Source organism: Diadema setosum, chromosome 4, assembly GCF_964275005.1.
Source record: "Diadema setosum chromosome 4, eeDiaSeto1, whole genome shotgun sequence".
In the NCBI taxonomy this organism is placed as follows: Eukaryota; Metazoa; Echinodermata; class Echinoidea; order Diadematoida; family Diadematidae; genus Diadema; species Diadema setosum.
Window position 1 is genome coordinate 24,557,934 of NC_092688.1, and position 13,468 is coordinate 24,571,401.

The window sequence follows — 13,468 nt, forward strand, 5'->3', positions numbered from 1 at the left end:
ACTATCTCTGGAGAAAAGTTGAAAATGTTCAAGTTTTTGCAAGCTAGATGAATAAGATATCATGTATGTCACTTAAGCTTTCTGCTAAAGAGGGCTAAAAAAGTTGTAGATCACATAAATTTACGAGTATAAACTTACATATCCTTTTGCACCTTGTGTGGTGTCTCACAAAGTGGGGTACTGCATCGCAACTGCCTTGGCTTCAACGCGTCTTTTGCTCACTACTTGGGTATCTGAATTTAAAAAGAAAGCAAGAAGAATGTTAATCATATTTTACGAAGCAAATATATAACATCAAAAATTGGCCCTCATTTCAATCTTTTAAGGGGCTGAACTATTTTCATGTTGTTTTTTTTTCTTGGCATTAATTTCTATTGCTATTCAGTACCGCTGTTTCAAGTACATTTATTCACGTGCTACTTACACCAAATATCAGTTAATACAAATGAAAATTTCATGCAGTTGGGTTAAGTGTGGATGTGCACAGTTAGTAGAAAAATACAAGATGTGATTATCCATCGAACTTTATGGCAAATCAATTTCCATTTTTTTATTCGTCATTATTATAATTATATCATAAGTATTAGGACTATTATCATTTACATGTGGCCCGATGGGCTACCAAGAAAATAAGTCAGTGTGGAGTCTTGTAGGTACACTCTGTTTACATGTTTCATACAAGTATATCAGTCTTTATTTTTAAATCTATAACCATCGCTTCATTCACACGTTATACTTACCGGTCCCTTCATTTGTTGTTGTTGTTGTTGTTGTTGTTGTTGTTGTTGTTGTTGTTGTAGAAACAACACAAATGAAATGAAAAAAAAAATAGGGCGTGCGGCAGGTTTTAATTTTGTAAAGGCGCCTCCCCTTTACGGAATTCCTGGATCCGCCCCAGTAATGCAAGCAATGAGTTTTGACATTTGTGGTTAACGCAATCATAGATGGAGAGGGCACGCATCCCCTTATGGTGCCCCCTTCTATCTTTTTAACAACATAAATAAAAAGAAAAAACGGGAGGTGGTGTGGAAGCCTTTGACTTTGTAAAGGCGCCTCCCTTTACGGAATTCCTGGATCCGTCTCTGTAATGCAAATGATGGGTTTTGACATTGACTTGTGGTTGACGCGGTGGCGGATCTAGAGGGGGCGCTGCGGCCCCTCCACGTCTCTGTTTTTGTTAAAACAAAAGAAAGAAAAAAGAAAAAGACAGGGGAGGGGTTTCGCTGGGCTTTGAGTTTGTAAAGGCACTTCCCCTTTACGGAATTCCTGGATCCGCCCCTGTGACGCGTTTTGACATTTGTGGTCGACGTGTTATGACATTTGTGATTAACCCAATTTTGACATTTGCGGTTGACGCAATCGCGGATCGAGAGGGGGCGCATCCCCCTCTGGTGCCCTCTCTCTATATTTTGTTAACGCAACAGAAATAAAAATAAATAAGAAAATGGGGGGGGGGGGGAGGGGAGGGTCTCGTCAGCCTTTGATTTTGTAAAGGCGCCTCCCCTTGACGGAATTCCTGGATATGCCCCTGTGACGCGTTATGACATTTGTGGTCGACGTGTTATGACATTTGTGATTAACCCAATTTTGACATTTGCGGTTGACGCAATCGCGGATCGAGAGGGGGCGCATCCCCCTCTGGTGCCCTCTCTCTATATTTTGTTAACGCAACAGAAATAAAAATAAATAAGAAAATGGGGGGGGGGGAGGGGAGGGTCTCGCCAGCCTTTGATTTTGTAAAGGCGCCTCCCCTTGACGGAATTCCTGGATATGCCCCTGTGACGCGTTTTGACATTTGTGGTCGACGTGTTATGACATTTGTGATTAACCCAATTTTGACATTTGCGGTTGACGCAATCGCGGATCGAGAGGGGGCGCATCCCCCTCTGGTGCCCTCTCTCTATATTTTGTTAACGCAACAGAAATAAAAATAAATAAGAAAATGGGGGGGGGGGGGAGGGGAGGGTCTCGCCAGCCTTTGATTTTGTAAAGGCGTCTCCCCTTGACGGAATTCCTGGATATGCCCCTGTGACGCGTTATGACATTTGCAGTAAAATTTGGAAATTTTGACATTTGTCGTCGATGTGTTATGACATTAGTGGTTAATCCGATTTTGACATTTGTCGTCGACGTGTTATGACATTTGCAGTAAAAAATGGAAATTCTGACATTTGTCGTCGACGTGTTATGACATTAGTGGTTAATCCGATTTTGACATTTGTCGTCGACGTGTTATGACATTAGTGGTCATTATGACATTTGTCGTCGACGTGTTATGACATTAGTGGTTGTTATGACATTTGTCGTCGACGTGTTATGACATTAGTGGTTGTTATGACATTTGTCGTCGACGTGTTATGACATTAGTGGTTGTTTTGACATTAGTGGTCGATTTTGACATTAGTGGGCTCTACACGGGGCGACAATCCGTGTCGCAAAAAAAAAAAAAATGCCATGATGGATTGTCGCCTTCGAGGTCAAAAACTGGGAACTGCACAAGCGTCACGGATTGTCGCCAGACGACAATCCGTGACGGGGGCGACAATCCGTGCCGCCAACTCCGTCACGGATTGTCGCCCCGAGCCGGGGGCGACAATCCGTGTAGGGGCAGCAATCCGTGTCGCAACACACGTATTTAAAGCAAACCAAAACCAAAATTTAAGTGAGGATTGAATGAAATAAGCAGTATTGTTAGAATACATGAGAGTTTGAGGAAATTGTACAATCTATTCAAAAGTTGAGGATGTCGGTGCCGTCATCGCTGGATAAGAAGGTGTGAAGTTCATGACGTCATTATGGACAAAAATATGAAGGCAATGGACAATAAAGGGAAATTCCATTGCTCATGAAAAGTACACATTTCATCGACTTGGTACTAATATATGATCAGGATAACATCTTTACCCTGCTTGTTAAAGATCTGGGTCAATTGCTCTTTCAGTATACTATGAAAGGAAAAGTGGGTTGAATTTTCTTTACGTCTTCTTTGTTGTCGATAATGAAGACATAGGCTGTAGTAATGGTCTATACCCAGCGACGCGGCACCGAAACTCTAAGAATTCACAACTTTTGAAACGATCGCCGATTTCCCTCAAACTTTCATTGATGTGTTCTACGAATGTTATTGCTTTCACTCAGTCCACACTATGCTTGGGGTTTTGTTTTCCTTTAATGATAAGGTTACTATTTCAGCGTTGAAGATTATCGTATTAAAACATCAACAACAACAACAACAATGGCGCTTACACTGTCTTATTGATTTTAGATGCGGCAATACGTTTGTCTTTTCCTTCTTCCAAGTTTTCTTGTTGATTACATGTGCAAACATAATGGTGTTCAGTGGCGGATCCAGAGGGGGAGCAACCGGCGCACGCCCCTCTTCACTTTTCGTAAAAAACAAAAGAAATAAAAAGAAAAACAATGAAATGAAACCCGGAAGTGGCACCAGAAATATTAGTCACGCCCCCCCCCCCTTCACAGAATTGCCGGATCCGCCCCTGGTGTTTATATTTATAAATGCAGTCATTGGAGGAGAGAGCTCGCACGGTAATTATCTGTGTAATAGAAATCATTTTACCCTCTAAATTTACATATCTTGACCCGAGTGAAAACACTCAGATTTCATAAATTGTATATCAAAGGGGAAGTGCTTGAAGTGTACACGTTTGTGTTTGGTTTCCTTAAATATAAACAGTGAACTTCACATGAATGTTCACAAAAGTTATTCAGTTATTGAACAAAATTTAATACGCAACTAGTCGACTTAATTGTTGTGTTCATGGTTTTTATCTATTCCATCATAGATAATTCAGTAGCATGTGTTTACAACGTGCTGCATAAGTCCTTGAGTTTTTCTTACCTAAATGATCACTAATACTAAAATTACTCATTTATTACGCTTTAAGCCACTTTCATTGCTGAATTAATACACTACATAGCACCTGTTCAGTCTATGAACCAGTTTTCTCTTTTATTTTTAAACAGGAATCAAATTCATTACTTTAAAGCAAATATTCATAGAACAAACAGGTACTGTAAAAAGAAGAAACAAACAGAAGGAAAATGAACATGAGAGGGAAGAGAGAGGTAGAGTAGTAGACACTAATACATTTTTTAAGTCATTGCAAGAAATGTGAAAATGGAATGCTAATTCGGACAAACATTCACAAATTGAAAAGTCTAGTATACTGTAATCTTGCCTGTAAAATACAAACAAAAGTATTTCTGATTCAACATGATGTGAATTATTTCATTTTTTTTTTACCATAACACAGGTTGCGATTAAATATCCATAAAAAAAAAAAAAAAATGTCAGCATACTGTTGCAGTATTAGCCTACCAGATACAAAATGTATCTGCCAAACTACTAACGTTCCATAACCAAAACAAGAAAAAATACAATTAAATCAGAAAGGGAAGTTGAGAGATATGAAAAAGGAAATAAAATCACAGAGGTGTCACAAACTCATGCAGTAGGAGAGACATTTCAAATATCAAGTATTCATAATAGTAGCATTTACAACATGAAAATATATTCAACGACGCACCGTCAATATTATCAAATAATTTGTCTAGTAATACATGCAAAAGCGAAATTACAAGAAATGCACAGTGATTGCTTTAGATAATGTGTGTAGTGCAATTCTGCAAACATACTGAACTAGTGCGTTTCTCTTTATTGTTACTTTTACCTATCTGATGTCAGCATACATATCATTATCATAATCTTGTTGAATGGTAGAATCATACGGCAGCCGTACAGTCAACTTCAGTCACAAATAACAACTGTCCCTTCATAGATTTTTTGACTTTTTCCGCCAGAAAAGTGAATACAAATGTGCCTTGATACAGCAAAGAAAAAAAAAAAAAATCAAAATTTTCTTTTAACGACATGAATTACAAATCAGGGAGGATTCATTTCTTTCGCATTCCATTCTAGAATTACATTAGTCAGTAAGCAGTTATGACAAAAGACGACAACCTAGGAATTTTTAGTACAGGCAACATTGCACATTGTTGCACCTTCAGATACAAATCATGAAGAAGGAGACGCTATACCGCGTAATTCGCAACTCATTCTCCAGTGTTCATAAACTCTTTTATGGTTTGATTCCTTTTAAGCCTTTCGTATAATCATTCTCGGTTGATTTGATATTGTGACCGATTGAGAGGAAACGTTAGTGGGAAGATAACGTGACAAAAGCATCACTGGAAAGATATCTGTTGTTTTCATTTTTTGTGTGTCTGAAGTCATGAACGTGCAGGAAATTCTACAGGAAAAGAAATAGAGTCATTTCTTATTCCAATATGGTTGTGTATGTTTTTGTTCCTGAATGATGATGTGAAATGAATGATGTGAATCCTCAGAGGGGAGAGAATGTTGCTTTAGTATACTTATGCAAAACGTAGGTCAGGCCTTCAGGCATTTATTTTTTGTGTAATATGCGTTGGTCGATGTACGTGTACTCTGGGCAAGCGTGCGGTTCTTGGTGGGTCTCGGATTGTTCTGGAGTAATTTTACCAGCATTTGCTTCGAGAATAAGATAGCCATGTTGATCCTCCTCCAGCTTTTCGCTCGGTTTGCCAGAGTAGATAGATGTAGAGTACAATTGGTCGTTCAGGCTCGTCGGAAAAGGGATAAGCTTTTCACTTTTACTGACATGCCTGTATTCATGGCATGGCTGCGGTCCTTGTACTTTCTCTGATTGGTCTGGAGTAATCTCTTTGGCAATTGATTTGAGAACGAGGTGGCCATGTTCATCGATTGTTTCGCTCGATTTGCCTGAGTAGATAGCTGTAGAATATAATGGATCTTTCAGCCTCATTGGTAAATTGACACGTTTTTCATTTCTGCTATTATGCTCGTAATCGGGACGTGAATATGGTACCTGGATGGTTTTAGATTGGTAGGGAGTGATGTCACCGGTATTTGCTTCGAGAACAAGATAACCATTTTCATCTACCTCCGGCTTTTTCCTTGATTTGACTGAGTAGATGGCTGTAGAATATAATGGATCAGCAGTGATCACTTTATTTCTATTGGTAGACTTGTACTTAACTCGTGTCTTCCGTCGTGACAGTTCTTGAATTGTCTCGGATTGGCGGTTTGGAGCAATTTGACCGGAATTTTCTGAGTGACAGAGATTTTCATCCACCTCGGATTTCTCTCTTTGTTGGCTTGGGTAGACGGATGCAGAACCAGGACTGTCTCTCTTGCTGTTCATTTTCTCTGCATGCTTGTGGTCCTGTGAAGACACATACGACACACAGGAAAATGAGGATATGTTAATCCAATGATCCTTCGATTTATTTGGCCATTTCTCTAGAGACTCGTGAAAACTACATCAGGAATATTTAATCTGCTTTATGTGTTTTGTCTACAATGACACCAACATCTATAGTTTATGGAAAAGTTACACTTGACAGTGAATTCTACATCTACACAATTGACAACAGCAATATCATTAATGTGATAATACAAATGATGCACAGGTCCGAGTGCGTCAGTTGTAATTCCGTGCATAAGGTATTACTGGAATGTTTACTGGATGCATTCTTTTTTTCTTGCCAAAGAAAAATAAAATGCATCCAATACCTCCAGCCACGTATCAAGAAATTACTGGATGCACGGTAAATTTACTGGACCCATGATGCACGATTTGCAAGGCAATAGGTGTCTCTTACCGGGTGCGAGAATTTAAATTTGGCAAGATTTTACAATGAGATAATGCTCCGCTTCAATATGCTCTACACATGTTGAAAATATGTTAATGCGCTAGGTTTCACTGGTAGTTTCAGCCAAAGCAAATTATCGTTTATTTTTTCGTGCTGTTTTTATTAGTAGTAAACCATTTATTTCGTAAATCGCCTTTCCGTTTCCAAATAGAGTAATGTTCCCAAATATTAATGGTGAATCTATTTCTTGGTTTTCGTTGTACCTTGTATTATATTTTGAATAATGTAAATAGTTTCGAAATGTTCTAATCACTGATATATTTCAATTGTGTTCTCCAGTCCCATGGTATGTGTTCCAAGGGAAAATAAAACAATTGTGTTTATCATTGCCATTATCATTGTTACAAGTCATCGATAACATATTTACATTTTAAGGACGTTCCTCATTTAAAGTGAAGTCCGTGTCATTTTCTTCAAACTTTCCATACCGTAACTTTGACCCATCAGAAACTCAAATATGTAAATAAAACCATAGGTTCATGTGCTTGCTTTTCTTCTACGGGACTTTTAAGAATATGACTAATCTGCCGTCCTGTACCAAAATAATAGCGTTACAGGATCAAGACCATGATTGGCAACAAAATCTGCAATGAAAAAATCCCACAATTCTTTCAAAATCAAGGTTATTTTCTCCAAATTTGCAAGAATTGCAGAGAAAGGTACCCAAAACTAAGAAAAGGTTTTAAAGTTAGGGTTTACACTCTCATTCTTGAGCAAGTAGCGCCCTCACGCGGCAGAAAACACCGAAATCTCTCAAATCCTTCTCATCGACATTTTCTGTTAGGGGTGAGCTAAAGGACAAGGTTCATAAAACTTATGCTGTACATTCAAAACCCATGTCATTTTCACGAAACTTGACCAAATTATAGAAGAAGGCTTACTCATTCCAGAAAAGCAATAAAAAGTGGGGGTTCATTTGCTTGTTTTTCTGCTAACAGCGCCCCCATGCGACATATATCATCGTAAGTCCCCAAAATCTGGTCAGGAACCTATGCAGGGATGCCCTGACAAGGTGGGTTCATACAACTTATGCTGTACATTCAAAACCCAAGTCATTTTCACGAAGCTTTGTAGGAAAAGGCTTACTAATTCGAGAACAAAAAAATGGGGTTTCATGTGCTCGTTTTTGTGCTGGCAGCGCCCCCATGCGATATATATCATCGTAAGTCCCAAAAATCTGGTCAGGAACCTATGCAGGGATGCCCAGACAAGGTGGGTTCATAAAACTTATGCTGTACGTTAAAAACCCATGTCATTTTCACGAAACTTGCCCAAATTGTAAAAAAAAAAGGCTTACTAATTCCAGAAAAAAATAAAAAGCGGGGGGGGGGGGGGGGGTTCATGTGCTCGGTTTTGTGCTACCAGCGCCCCCATGCGACATATATCATCGTAAGTCCCCAAAATCTGGTCAGGGACCTATGCAGGGATACCCTGACAAGTGGGTTCATGAAACTATGCAATACATTCAAAACCCATGTCATTTTTGCGAAACTTGACCAAATTGTAGAAGTAGGCTTAATGATTCCAAGAAAATAATAAAAAATGGGGGTCCATGTGCTCGTTTTTGTGCTAGCAGCGCCCCCATGCGACATATATCATCGTAAGTCCCCAAAATCTGGTCAGGAACCTATGCAGGGATGCCCAGACATGGTGGGTTCATAAAACTTATGCTGTACGTTCAAAACCCATGTCATTTTCACGAAACTTGCCCAAAATGGAGAAGAAGGCTTACTAATTCCAGAAAAAAAAAGTGGGGGTTCATGTGCTCGTTTTTGTGCTAGCAGCGCTCCCATGCGATATATATCATCGTAAGTCTCCAAAATCTGGTCAGGAACCTATGCAGGGATACCCTGACAAGTGGGTTCATACAACTTATGCAGTACATTCAAAACCCATGTCATTTTCACGAAACTTGGCCAAATTGTAGAAGAAGGCTTAATGATTCCAGAAAAAGAATGAAAAGAATGGGGGTTCATGTGCTAGTTTTTTTTTTTTTTTGTGCTGGCTGCACCCCAATATGATAGAAATCATTCCAGGACCCTAAAATCTGGTTATAAACATATCGTGGGTGCCCTGATTAGGTGGGATTCATGAATGTCATGCTGTACATTCAAAACCCATGCCATTTTTACGAAACTTTATCAAATCGTAGAAGGGTTACTTAATGCAAAACTATTGTAAAAATGGGGGTTTATGTGCTCTTTTTAGTTCTAGCAGAGCCTCCTTGCGATAGAAATCATCGTAAGACCCCCAAATCTGGTCAGGAACCAATGCAGGGATATACTCTGCTAGGATGCATGAATTATGCGGTTCACTCACAACCCCATTTTCTTTTCTTTTTGTTAAAAACACAAACAAAACAAACAAAAAAGTGTCACAATTGCAGTGATATGGTGAAAAAATATTCAGAAAGGAAGGTCCATGTGCGTTTTTGTTATTATTTCCCTCATACAGCCATAATGATATTATGTGGACGCAAGCGTGGAAAACTCCACATTGACATGTGTGTTTGTTTGTTTGTTTTACCCACTTGCTGTAACCATGCGCAGAAATTGATAATGGAGGAAGAAGAATAAATATAAGGAAATGGGAGTTTTGGCATTAGCCTGACGGTCCTCCAAAGGAAAAACAAATCTTAATACAATGACGTTGATTGTAGATTGCATGTGTTGGTTGTTGCAGTGGTTGATAAAGTGCGTGTTGTAAGCTATGGAGATGTACCTTGTGTACCCCCCCCCCGAAAAAAATCTTTGATTCTCCTTTTGTTACACCAGATTTGGTAATCAAAAATTAATATCTGAATGGTGAAAGTGGTAAATACTTGTTTGATGATACTTTCGTGACCTTGTATTTCGTAACCAAAAATAATAAAAAAACAATATTTTGTATTAGTAATGACAAGTTCAGATCTAATTTAGATTTTAACAGAGATACTAAGATTGTTTCAGTTTTTAGACCTAAAGATGAAATGTGTGTTATATGTTGTTTGTTGTTGTTGTTGTTGTTGCTGTTAACACTTAGTCTAGTAGACCAGTTGACTAGTAGTCCCCGACTAGGGCCTATAGGCCCTAGGTACCTTAGCACTCGCCTTTACAATGTTGATGAACAGATAATGAACTGCATGTCACAAAACAGATCTATGGATTGAAAATGGAACTAGCTCTGTTCCACTTTCAAGCTTCCCGATTCCGTCGATCAGTGGTGTGCTATACCATGACCATGTATATGCGGCTCGGACCGCTGAACTTTGCGTAGTACGTACAGATTGTAACGCGTACAGTCGGCACGCGAGCCGAGCGAGGCCGCCCAGCGCGGCCGCGGTGGGGAGCTGTCGGGTTTCCGTACGTACCACACTCTCGCTCGATCTACTAGCAGCTGCTCAGCTCATCTAGCTCAGCTCATCACTCGTGCGTGCGCTTCTACGCTCTTTGTTACGTCACTGAAACCTGCGCAGCTAGGATGCGCACTGAGGAACGTCCTTAAAGGGGGAGTCTTTTAACTCGGACATTGGGGCTATATAGAAGGTATTTGAGCTCACTAACACGATTCTGGCGTTTTTATCCACCAAAAATTGCTCAGTAACAAGAAATCGCTCAAAATGTTCACTGATTTGGGAACGCCCCCCAAAATTGGCAGCTGATTGGCTTATGCGATTTGACGTATGAGGGGGTAGACCCCGCGAAGCCACCGAGTTCGTCTAATGCGTTGGCAATGTAAAATGAGTGAAACTTTATCTATTTTTAAATCAAGATTTAACCAGTTCTGACAATCTTTGCGTCCCAAAAGTGATTTGAATATGTTGTTTAGACATTTTAGTAGAGGCCCAGTGACGCCACTGACTTTTTTTTGAACACTTTACCCATGATAATTGCCTTTTTGGATCCGGTTTACGTTTGGAAAAAAACTAGATATTTTCTGCGAGAGAAAAAGACAAGTAGACGTACAGACAGCCGCTTTACTGCTGACCGTACATTGTGACTCTGTGTGTGTGCATGGATGATAACAACAAATTTCAACTGGAGACTGGATGGCACTCTAATTTTTACGATAACAGCATACCTTGCTAGCTCCGCGGAGATCGCGTTGCATTAGCTTTATACACGGTAAACAAGCTGGTAGCAGTACGTGGTCAACAAGACAGTGTTCTCAATATGGATTCAGACCTGGATTCGCCTTTCTGGCTGCTACCCCCACCGAGATGATGAAGGCGAAGGTAAAGCAGCCCCTCGTCAGCTCCAGCTCCAGCCCCACGCAACCCTAAATCTAATCTGTATTGAGTTCATCCCGCCCGTAGCCGTACCGTTCTGGAGTATATGAACCCGACTCTTCACCTCCCGCCCCCGGGGCAGTGGCCCGTGAGGATGCTGCTCGAGGAACAGGGTGATGGCAACGAGCCCGCGACGAGGTTGGGACTTGGAAGATAATAATTGGTAACTATCATTAGTATCAAGTACGCTGAGAGTCTAGATAGTTCACTCTAACGTTAGGCCTACCGTTAATTTTTACAGAATGCAGGTCGATTGGGGTTGGAAAAATCAAAACAGAATTTTGTTTACAATACAACATGAAACAACGTGAAACTGGAGTGGAAGAGGGACATCGGTAAACGACGGTATGAATTGAAAGGCTATGCACTGAGCTGGCGAGGCAGATGTCATACTTGAGCTCTCATATCTCTCGATCTCATTCATAATGTCACAAGGACAAACTGATTTTTCAGATCCCGATTTTTTTTCCCGCATTTAACAGTATTTTACTTGAGTCCTGGTATAAACTTTGATGTAATTCATAGTACTGTACCTGTATACGCATGTACCCGGTATATAAGGAGGTCATTTCTCTGGCCCCAAGGACCTTCCTATCATGAGGTAATCGACTGGTAAATTCCAACCAAGTTTGTTTCCACTAGGCCCTCCTACTACAGTTTCACATGTAAATTGCCGAGCACGAGACAAGTTATGAAAGGATAAGTGAAAAACTGCTGTTTGCAATAAGGTACAAGTGTTTGCCGGCCATACCATAACTGCAATTTCAATTACCATATGTGGCTGGGCTAAGCAGTGGTTTGAAGAGTCTGGTATCAGTGGTAACCTCTCTGGCAGTAGGGGTTCCTACAGGCCTAGTCATGAACGATATTTTGTTCACACTTGCCTAGAACTCAAACAATGATTTCACTAATGACTAATAGGCCTATAGTCTAAATCTCATTGTGTGACAGTGCAGTACTACTTCAAAACACCAACTAATAAACACAAAGAAGGAAATAGGAATGTGTTGTTCGTTATGTTTCTTCTTTTTTTTTTCATTTTTTCTTTGTTTTCAGGTGCCTCTGTCGCAGCTGTGTTTCCACATGACCACTGCCAGGGAATCCGTTTGCTGCAAAGAGACAGAGCACATAATGGACAAGATTGAGAATTACGGTACAACGAAAGACATTTCGATGCTCCACTGCGCTGTATTATAGCACATCCAGGTTTCTCAACTGTGGGCCTCGATGAATGGGTGAAAGAAACTGGAAGCTACCAGGACACCCAACAGTAGGCCTATGGAGAAGGTGCTTGAACAAATGCTGCAGATAACAAGTGAGTTTGTTAGGCACATTTAATTCCCTATTTTATTTTCCAAATGTTGCAATAAAGATTAGGCTTTTTTCATATCCCTGATAATTTTCTAATGAATTTTATGGTGTCATTATACGATTCTACATATGAAAGATCCACTCACATTGTGTAATTTTATTCCTGTTCTCACGATTTCTAGAGTAACACTTATGTAATATATTATCAAATTTTAGTCCCTTTGCACTCCATTGCATTCCATTTCATTTCATTTCTGTTTCAATTTCAGGCAGTCAATACATGTTTTTATACATGTATTTTATCCTGCCATTATACAGTCGTCCCCAAAATAATGACTACCATACCCCATGGGTCCCATTTACATTGTCTAATTTAAATCCTATTCTCAAGATAAATTCCTAGATGAACACATGATGTCATATAATAGGATTATCAAATTTTACTCCTTTTGCATTCCATTTTGTTTCACTTTTGTTTCAATATCAGGCGATCAAGACATGTTGCATACCGGTAACTGGTGAGATGATGCTGGACATTTCTGGGCCAAAATGTGAGAGTCCTACTGCCATCTTCTGCTGTTAGAAAAATCTGATAAACTCATCCATCAAAAATAGTGACAGGCTTTCATTTTGCATAGGTTGTAATAAGACTGTATATGCAGCACTGATATTGGGTGTAGAATGTGACAACTTGTCACATTGCGATCTGCTTAACGGGAATGTGGTCACAGTGTAGAAATGCATCAGATAAGGCCCAAAAAAAAAAAAAATTGTTGCATTGGCGTAACATGAGATTTTCAAATAGGGTCGGTCGGGCGGATTTTTTTTTTGCTACCTGCATTTTACGTGTAAAACTCGTGCTCAGCTCAGTAAACAGTTACAACTGCTGCACCGAATGTGCTGTGTTCATCTATTCTACAAATCATTATGAGGCCGATATTACTGGAATTATACCCCTTCACAGAATTTAAAGATGTTGAAATCCCTATCCTGAATGTTTTCACTTCATATTTTACTATTTTGACTTAGATAAGATAGATGCAAATTGACCCATATGTACGATCTTTTCATCGCACACGGCGATCTCTATTACAGTCCCACATATACAGATTCGTGTAAGTTCTCCACACAAGAAACCTATGGCAAAACTGTGCA